The following is a 12,382-nucleotide window of genomic DNA, read 5'->3' as shown; positions in this document are numbered from 1 at the left end:
AAAGGCATGTCTTTTTGCCTCCTACTAAAACTCCTTCAATAGCCCTGCATAGAGCCAGGGCACTTAGGCTGACGACACACTTAAGAAAATCTTCATTATCTATCTTTGTTCCAAGGTGTCAGCCAGAAATACAAAGAAATTGTGAGGTTGTATGACAAGAAAAAGAAGAAAAACAAAACAATTATATAAATTTCTTGTAGAAAATCAATTATGCTGCATGTGTTAAACACCTTTTTTGTTCTCTAAGTTAACCTTAAAACTGTAAAGGAGGCAGGAACAACACAGCAGAGAAAAAAATCTGTATTTCAAAATTATTATTAAACTTTGAATATGATCTAGAACTAGCTGGCTTTATAAATATATACACTCTTAGAATTCAGTCCTAATTCTCCATTGGAAAAGAAATATGATATTTTGCATGTAAAAGGATAGAAAATAAAATATTTTTCACTCTTGCTTTGGTTGTACACTGAGGGTGGAATCTAGAAAGTTCATTTGTGACTGCACGAGGTTAAAACATAATGGTCCCATTTCAACTCAGCTATGCAGGTGTACACTGGGAAGAAGAGGTTATTGTGCAACATAAACCTGAGATACTTGATGGCACTCTCTAGGGAATTGTTTAAAGAAAATTTAAAGCAGCTAGGGAGAGAGAAAAAAAAAGCTTAGTCAAGGGGATTGTAGATGTCACAGATATGCAGGTCTAAAATACCATTTGTTCTGGTTTAACCCCAGCAGGCAGCTAAGCACCACATAGGCTGCTAATTCACTCTCCCCAACTGGGATGGCAGAGAAAATCAGAAAGGTAAAAGTGTGAGAACTCATGGATTGAGATAAAGACTCTCTTTACTATGTAAAACAGAAACAAAGCAAAAGAAGAAATTTGTTCACTGATGAAGTTCACATAAGCAAGTGAATGATGTTCAGCCACTTCCAGGATAGCAGGGCTCATCATACAATATGGTTTCTTGGGAAGACAAACACCATCCCTCCAAACATCCCCACCTTCCTTCCTCTTCATCTCAGCTCAAAGAGTACATTTTCACTGTGATACATACACATGTGGGCATGCTAATGTTCATTTTCTATGTCATGAATAATGTAGTCCCCCTTCTCCTTCCTCCCCCTCTGTCTCCTTCCCCTGCAGCTTACATGTTCACCTAGGGATTTTGTGGAAGACTGCTTAATCAGGTATAGGTAATTCTATTCTATAATTACGCATTCAGCAGAGTTTTAGACTACCGTGCTGACACTAAGTTAGCATATTAAGTCCCAGTTATGCTCCTGTAAAGAATCATTATTTCATGAACCTCAGAGTGAAAGCTGTATGTATACAAACTGTTGTGAAAAAAAAAAAAAAAAGAAAAAGAAAAAAAAAAAGAAAGAGTGAGAGAGAGAGAAGCATCTTCCATGCTGAAATTGCAGATTCCTGAAAAGCAGTGGGATTCTTTGTGGATGATAAATTTTACACAGTTAGAGCTTTCTGAAAAGAAATCCTTTGAGAGAATCTGCTGTTGTGACTATAAAGTGTGTTAGATGATTTTTAAACCCCTTGAATTCTAAGGACATTATTTGGATCAAATAGAGTTTATTTCCACCAGTACCATTTTTTCTTGTTATTTTCTTTTAAGAAATGTTCTCTTGACTTATTTCATGCTAGATAAATGTCTTTTCGTAACCAGAAGTTTCTTGCCTTGAGAAGTAGAGAACTGTTACTAGAAGTGATAAAGTTGTTTTAATATTAAATGTCACTATATAATGGAATCTCACAAAACCTTGTTAAAGAAAATAGATAATTAATTAATTGCAAGAAAGAAAAGTCCAAATAATTTGATTTCTAATGGTTACTGATCATGTAACAATTTAAAAATATTTTTAAATATTTTTTTAATTTTATTTCTTTATTTCTTGTATTTTTTTATGCTTCACATGATAGGAAAATGGATCAAGTATTTGCTGTTACATTATTTTATTTTCTCAGTATTTGAGCATATGTAAAAATCTAGTTTTGCTCACCAATTCCTGATTTATATACTATGAAAAAGCTCAAAGAGGAGCATTTTCTTTAGAGGTCCCTGGATTAAGCACTCCTATATCTAAATATTCTTTGGCTCTTTGTCATTCACTGTCTTTATCAAACATTTGCACTTATAGAACAATTTGCAAACATTATTAAAATAATATCTTGCCTTATTGCTGTGTGAAAGATAAATATCATGCCATATACTTTAGAAAATATAGTTGGAGTTATGTAAGCAATAGAGAGAATATGGCATATCAATCTTTTCTTATAAATATTTGTCTGTTTTTCTCCCTTTTGTACTTTGGCAAATGGCAGGATTATCATGTCACTTAAAATATCACTTAACACATATGCTTATGCAGATCGTTTGAGCCCATTCTAAATTTATAGTTATACTATATACACTCACAACATGATGATCCTTGTTCTATGTTGTTGTTTACATTATAATGCGAGGTCAGAATAGTTGCTCATTTTCCATGAGCCATTCCCTGGCTGGCCAAGCACCTCCACTGAAAAAGAAGGAGGAAACACAGTATAAGTATTGGAGGGGACAAGGCAGTTACTTTGAGGTGCAGGATACAAAAAGACTTTCTTGAACGAAGCGTCCCAGACGTTCTCAATGCTGCATCTCTCTCCACTTTGGGAAGGCTGATGAGGTTCAGTCAAGAGCAAACATCTATAAACTACGGTTTATCCACAGATTACTGTGGATTTCTCTCATACTGTAAGCTTGTTTGCTGGACTCCCACTATTATAAAGAATGTAAAGGAAATAAGGGAAGATAAAATATCTTATACCAGACCAAAATATTTTTGTTACAGTTCTGACTGTTATGTTTGACCTGCTAAATTGAATACTAAAATCAGGCCAGATAGGTCAGAAGTCCTGTTTTGCAATCCTGGCTTCTGATGTAGAAGAAATAATAAAAACTCTCTCAGTAAAATTCACAATAGCAATAACATTTAGTGAAGGATCAAGACCTCCTTCTTTAATCTGCCAGCAATTTTTATTAGAAGAAATGGTAATTACTAGCCAAGATTTAAAGAGCATTTGTTATGATTTTCTTTAAAGTTAGTATTTAAAAAAAAATGTTTTCCTATTAGTGTACATTCAATAGCAGACTATCAATGTACTGGTATCTACCTACAGTTTTTTTTTTTTTTTTTTGTTTCTTTGTTTGTTTGTTTTTCCTTTTTGATCTATGTCAGTGTAGGTAGTCATCTCAATTGATATCTACAACATAATTAATACACTGACAGAATTACAGAATCACAGCATGGCCAAGGTTGGAAGGGACCTCTGAAGATCATCTAGTCCAACCCTCCTGCCAGGCAGGATCACCTAGAGCACATTGCACAGGATGGCATCCAGGTGGGTTTTAAATATCTCCAGAGAAGGAGATTCGACAGCCTCTCTGGGCAACCTGTTCCAGTGCTCTGTCAATCTCACAGCAAAGAAGTGCCTCCTCATATTCAGCCAAAACTTGCCGTGCTTCAGTTTGCACCTATTGCCTCTCGTCTTCTCACTGGGCACAACTGAAAAGAGACTAGCTCCATCCTCTTGATGCTCTCCCTTCAGATATTTATACACATTGGTGAGGTCTCCCCTCAGTCTTCTCTTTTCCAGGCTAAACTGGCCCAGCTCTCTCAGCCTGTCCTCATATAACAGGTCTTGTAATCACCTTAGTAGCCCTCCTCTGGACTTGCTCCAGTAGCTCTGTGTCCCTCTTGTACTGGGAAGCCAAGATCTGGGCACAATACTCCAGGTGTGGCCTCACCAGGGCTGAGTAGAGGGGGAGGATCACCTCCCTTGGCCTGCTGGAAATACATTTCTTCGTGTACCTCAGGATACCATTGGCCTTCCTGACCGCAAGGGCACATTACTGACTCATGGTTAACTTGCTGTCCATCAGGACACCCAGGTCCTTCTCTGCAGAGCTGCTTTCTAGCAAGTCAGCCCCCAGCCTGTGCAGGTGCTTGGGGTTATTCCTCCCTAGGTGCAGGACCCTGCACTTGCCCTTGTTGAATTCACAAGCTTTCTCTTAGCCCAACCCTCCAGCCTGTCAAGGCCTCTCTGAATGGCAGAACAGCCTTCTGGGATACCAGCCACTCCTCCCAGCTTTGTGTCATCAGCACTTGCACTCTGTTCCATTGTACATGTTGCTGATGAATAAATTGAACACACTTGACCCAATACTGACCACTGGGGGACACTGCTAGCTACCAGCCTCCAACTAGACTCTGCACCACTGAGCACAATGCTCTGAGCTCTGCCATCCAGAAAATTATCAATCAACCTCACTGTTCACTCATCTAGGCCAAACTTCCCAAGTTTGTCTATGAGGATGTTATGGGAGACTGTTTCAAAAGCTTTGCTGAAGTCAAGGTAGATCACATCCATTACTCTTCCCTCATTTACCCAGCTAGTCATCTCATCACAGAAGGATATCAGATTGGTTAAACATGATTTCCCCTTGATGAATTTATGCTGACTACTCCTGATCACCTTCTTATCCTCCACATGCTTGAAGATGACCTTCAGGATGAGCTGCTCCATCACCTTTCCAAGAATGGAGGTGAGGCTGACTGGCCTGTAATTACCTGAGTCCTCTTTCTTGCCCTTTTTGAAGACTGATGTGACATTGGCTTTCTTCCAGCCCTGAGGCACCTCTCCTGTTCTCCACAACCTTTCAAAGATTCTGGAGAGTGGCCTAGCAATAACACCTTCAACACTTGTGGATGCATTCCATTGGTCCCATGGATTTGTGGATATAAAATATTCTTAGATGATCTCTGACCCAATCCTTTTTGACCAAAGGAAATTCCTCCTTTCTTTGAACTTCCTCTCTTGTCTTTAGGGTCTGTGGGCATATGGTCCTAATATCACTGAAGGTAAATGTTATAATTGAGCTTTAGTGCTTAATTTATAGAAAAATAGTATGAAATGGTCATTAATTTCACCAAAAATTAAACATCTCTTTTCATGAGTAAAACCAAGACATTTAATTTTTAAGTTGAGTGTTTTACTTCTCAGTTCTGCCAGCAACCCCTACAGATGTTATTTATTAAGTTCTCACAGTGAGTATCCTGATCTTGCTGCAGAATCTGATTTTCTTCCACATTTCTTGCAGTAAAACAAACTCCATTCTTTTCAGCCAATAAGCTCTCTTTCCTGCTCCCAGCTGCAAAGAAGTTGTTTATGATTCAGGCTACTGTTGCTCATGTTTTATACATATAGTGTTGAAAAAGGGTTATTTGTATCAAAATTATTATTATTATTATTTAGCCATACACCCACTACACAGTGACTTTACAGAATGGACAATATAAATTCCACACTCTATTTGTTTTCTGTGAGTTCCTTTGTCCCATACAAATAGAACAGGAACCTTATACAACACTAAAATATGACCTGTATGGTTTTGTTGAAAAGTTCAGTTTCAAAGACCATCTTCTTCTACTTGTCCCTTAGAGGCTACAAGCCTGAAGTAATGTCTTATAGGGGGAACATGCAAGCTGAACTCAAACACTAATTGCTTCAGGAGAAGGAAAACATTTGAACAGCTGCTGTCACAGAATCACAGAATGGCTGAGGTTAGAAGGGACTTCTGGAGGTCATCTGGTCCAAATTCTGTGCTCAAGCAGGGTCACCTAGAGAAGGCTGCACAGGACCATGTTCAGGTGTTTCTTGAAGATCTCCAAGGAAGAAGACTCCACAGCTCTCCAGGCAACCTGTGCCAGTGCTCCATCACTGACACATTAAAAAAAGTGCTTCCTGATCTTCAGGCAGAATCTCTCGTATTCCAGTTTGTATCCATTGACTCTTGCCCTGGCACTGGATACCTCTTAAAAAAGCATGGTTCCGTTTTCTTTGCACCCTCCCTCCAGATATATGTATACATGGATAACATTGACCCTGAGATTCCTCTTTTCTAGCCTGAACAGTTGCACCCTCATAGGAGAGGTGCTTCAGGCCCTCCATATCTCTGTTGGACTCCAGTGCATCTAGGTCTCTCTTTTACTATGTGGCCCAGCATGCATCATGATCATCAGCAGGTGCTACTCAACACTTACACAGCCCAGGATAGCTATCAAATTGGTAGGGCCCAAGAGGTGGATCTGGGAGTGAAGGAAGAGGTTTGAGTTATATGGGGAATACATGAAGGAAAAATAAGACTTGTGGAAGGGTACGGGAAGTGCCGTGGTGGAGGTAGGAGAGAGGAAAGGCTTGCTGTATTGCTGTGTGAACAGAAAGTATAGAAATGCAGTCTTCATGAGTTAGCTGCCTCCTGAAAAACAACTTTCTCTAATTGGATCTATCTCTTGTAGCAGAGATGTCAGAATCTGTGGTTACATACACTAGTAGCTCATTCAGTAAGTTAGGTATGAAAAAAAGTATATAGCAGATGGACTTTGCATCTATTTAGTATATTACTTGTACCTATAATGAAAGTAAATGACCAAATATGAGGAGATGATTGTAAAAGAAAATCTAACAAGGCAAAAGTGCTTGCAGATGATGAGGGGGCAGGTGATCTGCCAGGAAACAGATGAAATGCATAATTAATCTTTAATCAATAATCTTTGATCATTGTATAGCTTCTCCTTGTGTAATTGGCACTACATTTTTTATGTATTCTTTCTGCCACACCATTTTTATTTATTTCCTCTACCAATTTATTGTCTTGTGTAACAGTCAGTATTGCTTAGTTACCAATTAGTCACAGCACTCATACAATTTACAGCTGCTTGTCCATGGGTAAATTTAGTTCACACCATCTTCACAGCTGGACATGGATATATTAGGAGTAAATTTATTTTGTATAAGTATCATGCAGTACATTTGATCTCAAAGCTGGCTATGAATAATAAATAAATAAATAAAATTAATCCCCAAATGCTTTTTTAAAGCTTAAGGGGTAAGTTTTTAAGGGCATGTGTGGGGTTCAATGAATAAATTTTATTATTGGTAACATGATTTGGGTATTTATCTCCCCATATAGCATTTAAAATCTCTTAATAACAATAATAATAGAAAAGGCCTACTAATGACATAAAAAGGAAAAAAAACATATTTGCAAAAATTATCTTCTCCGATTTCAGGTTTGGATTACCAGAAAATGAGTCATTTGCAATATTTTCCAAATTCAGGTAACAAAGTATCAATTTTTACTCTATTTTGCCTTAATGGATAAATTTTAACTTCCTGTGTAACTTTGGAACAGGTCTGTTCCAATAACAGAATCTGCTTAATTCCCGTGATATCATGTAGGCACTCATCTTGCAATCACATTTGCACAGATGGACTCCTGCATCCAGATCAAGCCCACATATGCCAAAGAGGCTCCACACAATGAAGGCATCAGCTCAAGGAAATCCAATTGCAAGAGCAAGACCTTAATTCCATTTAGTTCTGTCTCTTCCTAATGAGAGCTGTCAATTACTTATAGTAATTAGGTGGCAATAGATGTTAATAGGATGAGATTTCAAATAAGCAACTTCAAAATTATATGAATAAATCATACAAATTTCTTTGCTTGTCTTTTACCATATGTCCTCCTTCAACACCATGTAATTTGTTTTGCATGTCTTAAAAAAGGCATTTAATGTACAGGTATTGTATTTGACTTTGAAAACTTTAAGGGTGATGCATCAGATTTTCAAATATTGTCACAAAACAGAGAATTTACTTAATACTAGAATTGGATTTGAAAGTCAAGTTACATATTTACAAAAAAAATGCTCCATTTTCTTTATTTATTCATTTATTTATTAATTAATTAATTTATTTTCTGCTGACAGTGTTCTCTTCTGAAACACAACTTTATTCACTAAATTAATCTTGATATGTATGTCAGAGGGAATGAGACTGTAATGCTTATTTTGGTTATAAGGGTATGATTCACCACTATATTTCTCATATTTAATGTTGGTGCCATTTATTAATATTGGCAGCGGGTATCTATCATTTATTAATATCTGTAGGGGGTATCTATCATTTCCTCATAAAAGAGCTAGCATACAAATACTTGGGGTTAAGATACAGATTTTTATCCATCTTCCTGAATTTAATGCAACCTTATGCAAACAATATATAACACTAAGCCTCTTAGTATGCCAGACACTTGTTGTCTTCTGTGAAGAAAACAAACTTAAATTAAGCAGAAATGCTTTCACACCACAGAGTGCTCAGTAGCTGAATCAGGTCAGCATTAGACAATTGCAGGTTCCAATATTTTAATTAGAGTCTTTGCAGAGAGAACTGTTAAATAACTGCACATATCTATTCATTTTTCCAAATAGAGGCAATAACTGGTAACTATTGACATTATGTACAAACACTGTTCTTCCAAGAATAGCCCAGTGTCATTAGCTCTCAGTAGATTGGCTGTTCTTTTATGAACTCTCAAGTGGCTTTTTGTCTGTATGCATTTACAGATAAAGCCACTGTAACTGAGCACAGCCGATGACTCATCTCACTGAGTTCCGTACATCTGTTCCAAAACAGTTCATTGTTTTGTTGAAAAAAGAACACACTTCTATTTTTAAGAAAGTCTGGGTTCACAACATTATTATTAAGAAAAAGCTCAGGCAGACATCTTATAATCTTAGCCTGTGACGTGAAACTCCTGCTTCAGTCTAACAGCAGTACTCAGTCTAAAAATGCCTTTTCAACATTGTTTTTCTATCTGTTGACTTTTCTTTCTCTTACCTAAATGCAGAATTCAAAACACTTTCCTCTCTAAATCACATTTTAGTTCCAGGGATTGGGGATGATTCAAAAGTAATTGGAAGCAGAATGCAGCTGGAGTGCTCATCTAGTTCATGTATAATATGGACCTTTATTACTTGTGCCCATTCCTGATCTTTTGAAATGCAATATTTCAGCAAGCTATTTAGCTCACACTTCTTTAAACAGCCAAGGATACATGCTGCTAAAAGGCCAGGAGTCTAAACTTTTATGTAAAAATAGACAACAGTGTATTTCTGCACTATTGAAGATTATGGAAGAATAATAAAAATGTATATACTTGAGCCAAATCTTGTACTATATCTTAAAAATATTGATTACCATGGATAATATCTATAGATATTGGTGTATTATAACAGAATACTTTAACTTGCAGCGCAGATGTGTAAACTTAAGTTTTCAATTTGTTTAATATTGATTTGTCCATAATCAGAAAAGCTTTAATGCTTATAAATGAAAGTGTTCATTTAAAAATTTAACTTTTATACAGTAATGTCAACTTGAAGATTGCTAACTTAGTAGTAAAATAGGATGAAAATTTGGAAAATGAAGTTGTAAAGCTCATCAATTCTAGCAAAATTTTGGTATTATTGACTCTGTCTTTGAGCTGGGAAATTGACTTCTTGTCTTCAGAAACATCCTTATACTGTTCTACAAAGATCAAAATCGAACACTAAATCATAACACTTTTGCAAACAGTACAATTTTAATTTTCACAGTGAATGCATTATGAATTTCTTGATCTTTTAGAACAGTGATTGGAGACCAACTTGCTTGGTAAAACAACAGGAGTGAACGTACAGGTAAAAGCATTGGTAGTTAACATTCTTTGGAATAATAAATAAAAAAGCAACTACAGTAGCAGATGATTTCTCCAAAATCAGATCAAGTCAAAGGGAATGTATAATAGTGGATGAGAGGACCAACCGAAAGAACTGGATGAAGTTTTCTTTGCATCCCCTGAGGGGGTAGGTTTGCAATACAGATTTAAAATCAGATTGTGGGGGGCACTTTTTTCTTCCTTGTGAAAGGTTTGAAGTAGAAAGCAATATTTTGTTTACTGCAATATAGCAAGAATTGGATATTTTTCCTATCTGAAATTATCCCTTGGACTTTCATTAATGTTTTTGGCCTGCTGCATTTAGATACCAGTAACATAAGAGCCCAGAAGATGTCAGAGGAAGACAAGACTGGTGAACACCACCTGCATCTTTGCATTAAGTCTCTTCCCATGCAAGGATGTCATAAAATTTCATAAACGGATCAAGTGACAAATAATTATTAGGAAGAACTTCTTTACCGAGAGGGTTGTGAGGCATTAGAATGTGCTGCCCAGGGAAGTGGTGGAATCACCATCCCTGGAGATCTTTAAAAGATGTTTAGATGTTGAACTTAGTGATATGGTTTAGTGGAGGACTTGTTAGTGTTAGGTCAGAGGTTGGACTCAATGATCTTGAGGTCTCTTCCAACCTAGATAATTCTGTGATTCTGTGATAAAAGCTGACCTTTTAAAAATCATTGGCCATATAGGGAGGTCATTGAGAATCTCAGTGTTCTTTCAGCTGGGAAACAACAAGCTCAGTTTCATTCATGGCTCGAATGCCCTTATGTTGACACTGTCTTTTAGCTTAAATAGCTGTCTATCTTTCTTGATACAGTTATATCTGCAGTCTTGTCCCTGCTAAGTTTCTGCTTCATTAAGCTAGAGATCATTCTTTTTCTGCTTGCTTAATGTTTTCTCCCTCCCTCCCTCCCTCCCTCCCTCCCTTCCTTCCTTCTTCCTTCCTTCCTTCCTTCCTTCCTTCCTTCCTTCCTTCCTTCCTTCCTTCCTTCCTTCCTTCCTTCCTTCCTTCCTTCCTTCCTTCCTTCCTTCCTTCCTTCCTTCCTTCCTTCCTTCCTTCCTTCCTTCCTTCCTTCCTTCTTGATGCTCTTAGTCTTTTCCAATCCCTACCGTGGTCTTACTTCATCTTCTGAGATTGGAGCACACTACTCCAGCTGAAGTCTTTGCAATACTTCTCACACAATAACCAGTGATTTTCTGGGTCCCTTGTAAACCAAAAGTGGTGAGTGTGGGGTTTGTGTTGCTGCTGTCAAAAATGAGAATGACAGGTTATTTGTTTCAGAAAAAATCCCCAGTTTTGTTTTTATATTATAAAACCTTTAACAGCTTGGTGACGTTTTGATATGTAACACCTTAGATGGCTTGAAACTCCCACAGCTTTGCACAGCTGAGGGAACAAGACAAGATTTCTCAGTAAAAGCAAGATGCTACTGGTGTCCTTGTGTCAGCTAAGCAGTCTTGAACTTGGAATTTAGTCCCTCTTTCAGCCAAATTCTAGATTTATTAACCTTCTAAGCACACTGCAAAGTTTGTATTTCTATTCTATCCAATTTTAAGCAAAAAAGCTTGTTGACAGGTACAGAAACTGTTTAGCCCAGTTGGGCAAATATTCATTTATTTTATATTCTGATTTCACAGGAAAACAAGACTTACATGGTTATACTGCATGTTTGGCTACATGTAAGTGCATACACATACCAAAGTTATCTATTCATTTGTCCCCCATACCTACAAAACCACTTTTGAATTGGTTTCTTGATTCCAAGCAATTTGACTGAAGGGTAATATTTACACAGATTATTAAATTGCTATAACATTTTGTGAAAGTAGGTGGAAGGGTAAAAGGTGGGTATCAATTCCCCTCCAGTGGTGGGAAAAGTTGCACTGTAATTCAGCCTTTATAAGACACCAGAGACTCCATGGTTAAGAGAAATACTTTATGAATGGGAAGATTTCAGGGGTAATTCTATTTTTTTAGACTGACATCCATAGGAAACCCAGCTTCCTTTGTCCTAGAGCCTGGGGAACCACTTTGTTTATAAACTGTGTTAGAACTAAGCAAAGCTGTATATTTTCAATATTTGATTAAGTATTCTGCTCTCACATTACGTAGGCATGCCTCTTGAGTTCTTCTGAACTCTTGAAATGTGTTAGGCTGAATAATCAATCACAATATATATAATATTTATACACAATCACAACTTCCACATCTGGCTGCATGCCTGTGCACCTGATTGTATTTCTGGAGAAACCGTATAAATTAAAGACAGAAAAGAAAATCGTCTTGTAGAAGTAAAAGCATCACAAATATACTTAAAAATACTTAGAGCTCAGAGGAAAAATAAAGCATGGTCTGGGGGTTTAGTTGAGGAATTATTTAAGGATCCAGAAGAGAGCTTACAATAGAGCAAAATGAATAGTAAAAAAGAATCACAATTGTTCACCATGAACAGAGAAGTAAGAATGAATAAAACCATCTGTCAAGCTCATTGAGTTTTTGTGCCTCCGGAGAATACTGTGGCCATATCCCTTCCCCCAGGTTTGGTCATTAGCAAACTTTTTACTTGGGGAAACAGTAAAAGACTATATAGTGGTGGTGGTAAAGTGCAAGCCACAGAATGAGGGAAGTAAGACTTTTGGATCATCTAGAAAGCATGCTTGTTTTTCTATGTGCTAGTCATTTCTTAAAAATTTCTGAACTGTCATTACTGAAAATTTTCTCCTCTCAGAGAGTTTCTGTATCTCTGACTTCTCCTACGACATTG

General features: G+C 37.1%; 1 long non-coding RNA gene across 1 annotated transcript; it reads left to right on the top strand.

The window, feature by feature from the left end:
• Positions 1-6,132: 6,132 nt before the first annotated feature.
• Positions 6,133-7,634, top strand: LOC110352345 (uncharacterized). Its single transcript, XR_002401191.4, has 3 exons — positions 6,133-6,235; positions 7,129-7,176; positions 7,298-7,634. It is a non-coding gene; the product is annotated as an uncharacterized lncRNA (long non-coding RNA).
• The last annotated feature ends 4,748 nt before the right edge of the window (positions 7,635-12,382 follow it).

The sequence above is a fragment of the Anas platyrhynchos genome, chromosome 3 (genome assembly GCF_047663525.1).
Source record: "Anas platyrhynchos isolate ZD024472 breed Pekin duck chromosome 3, IASCAAS_PekinDuck_T2T, whole genome shotgun sequence".
Taxonomy (NCBI): Eukaryota; Metazoa; Chordata; class Aves; order Anseriformes; family Anatidae; genus Anas; species Anas platyrhynchos.
The sequence above is the reverse complement of the archived record's forward strand: the minus strand, read 5'-3'. Positions and strand labels throughout refer to the sequence as shown.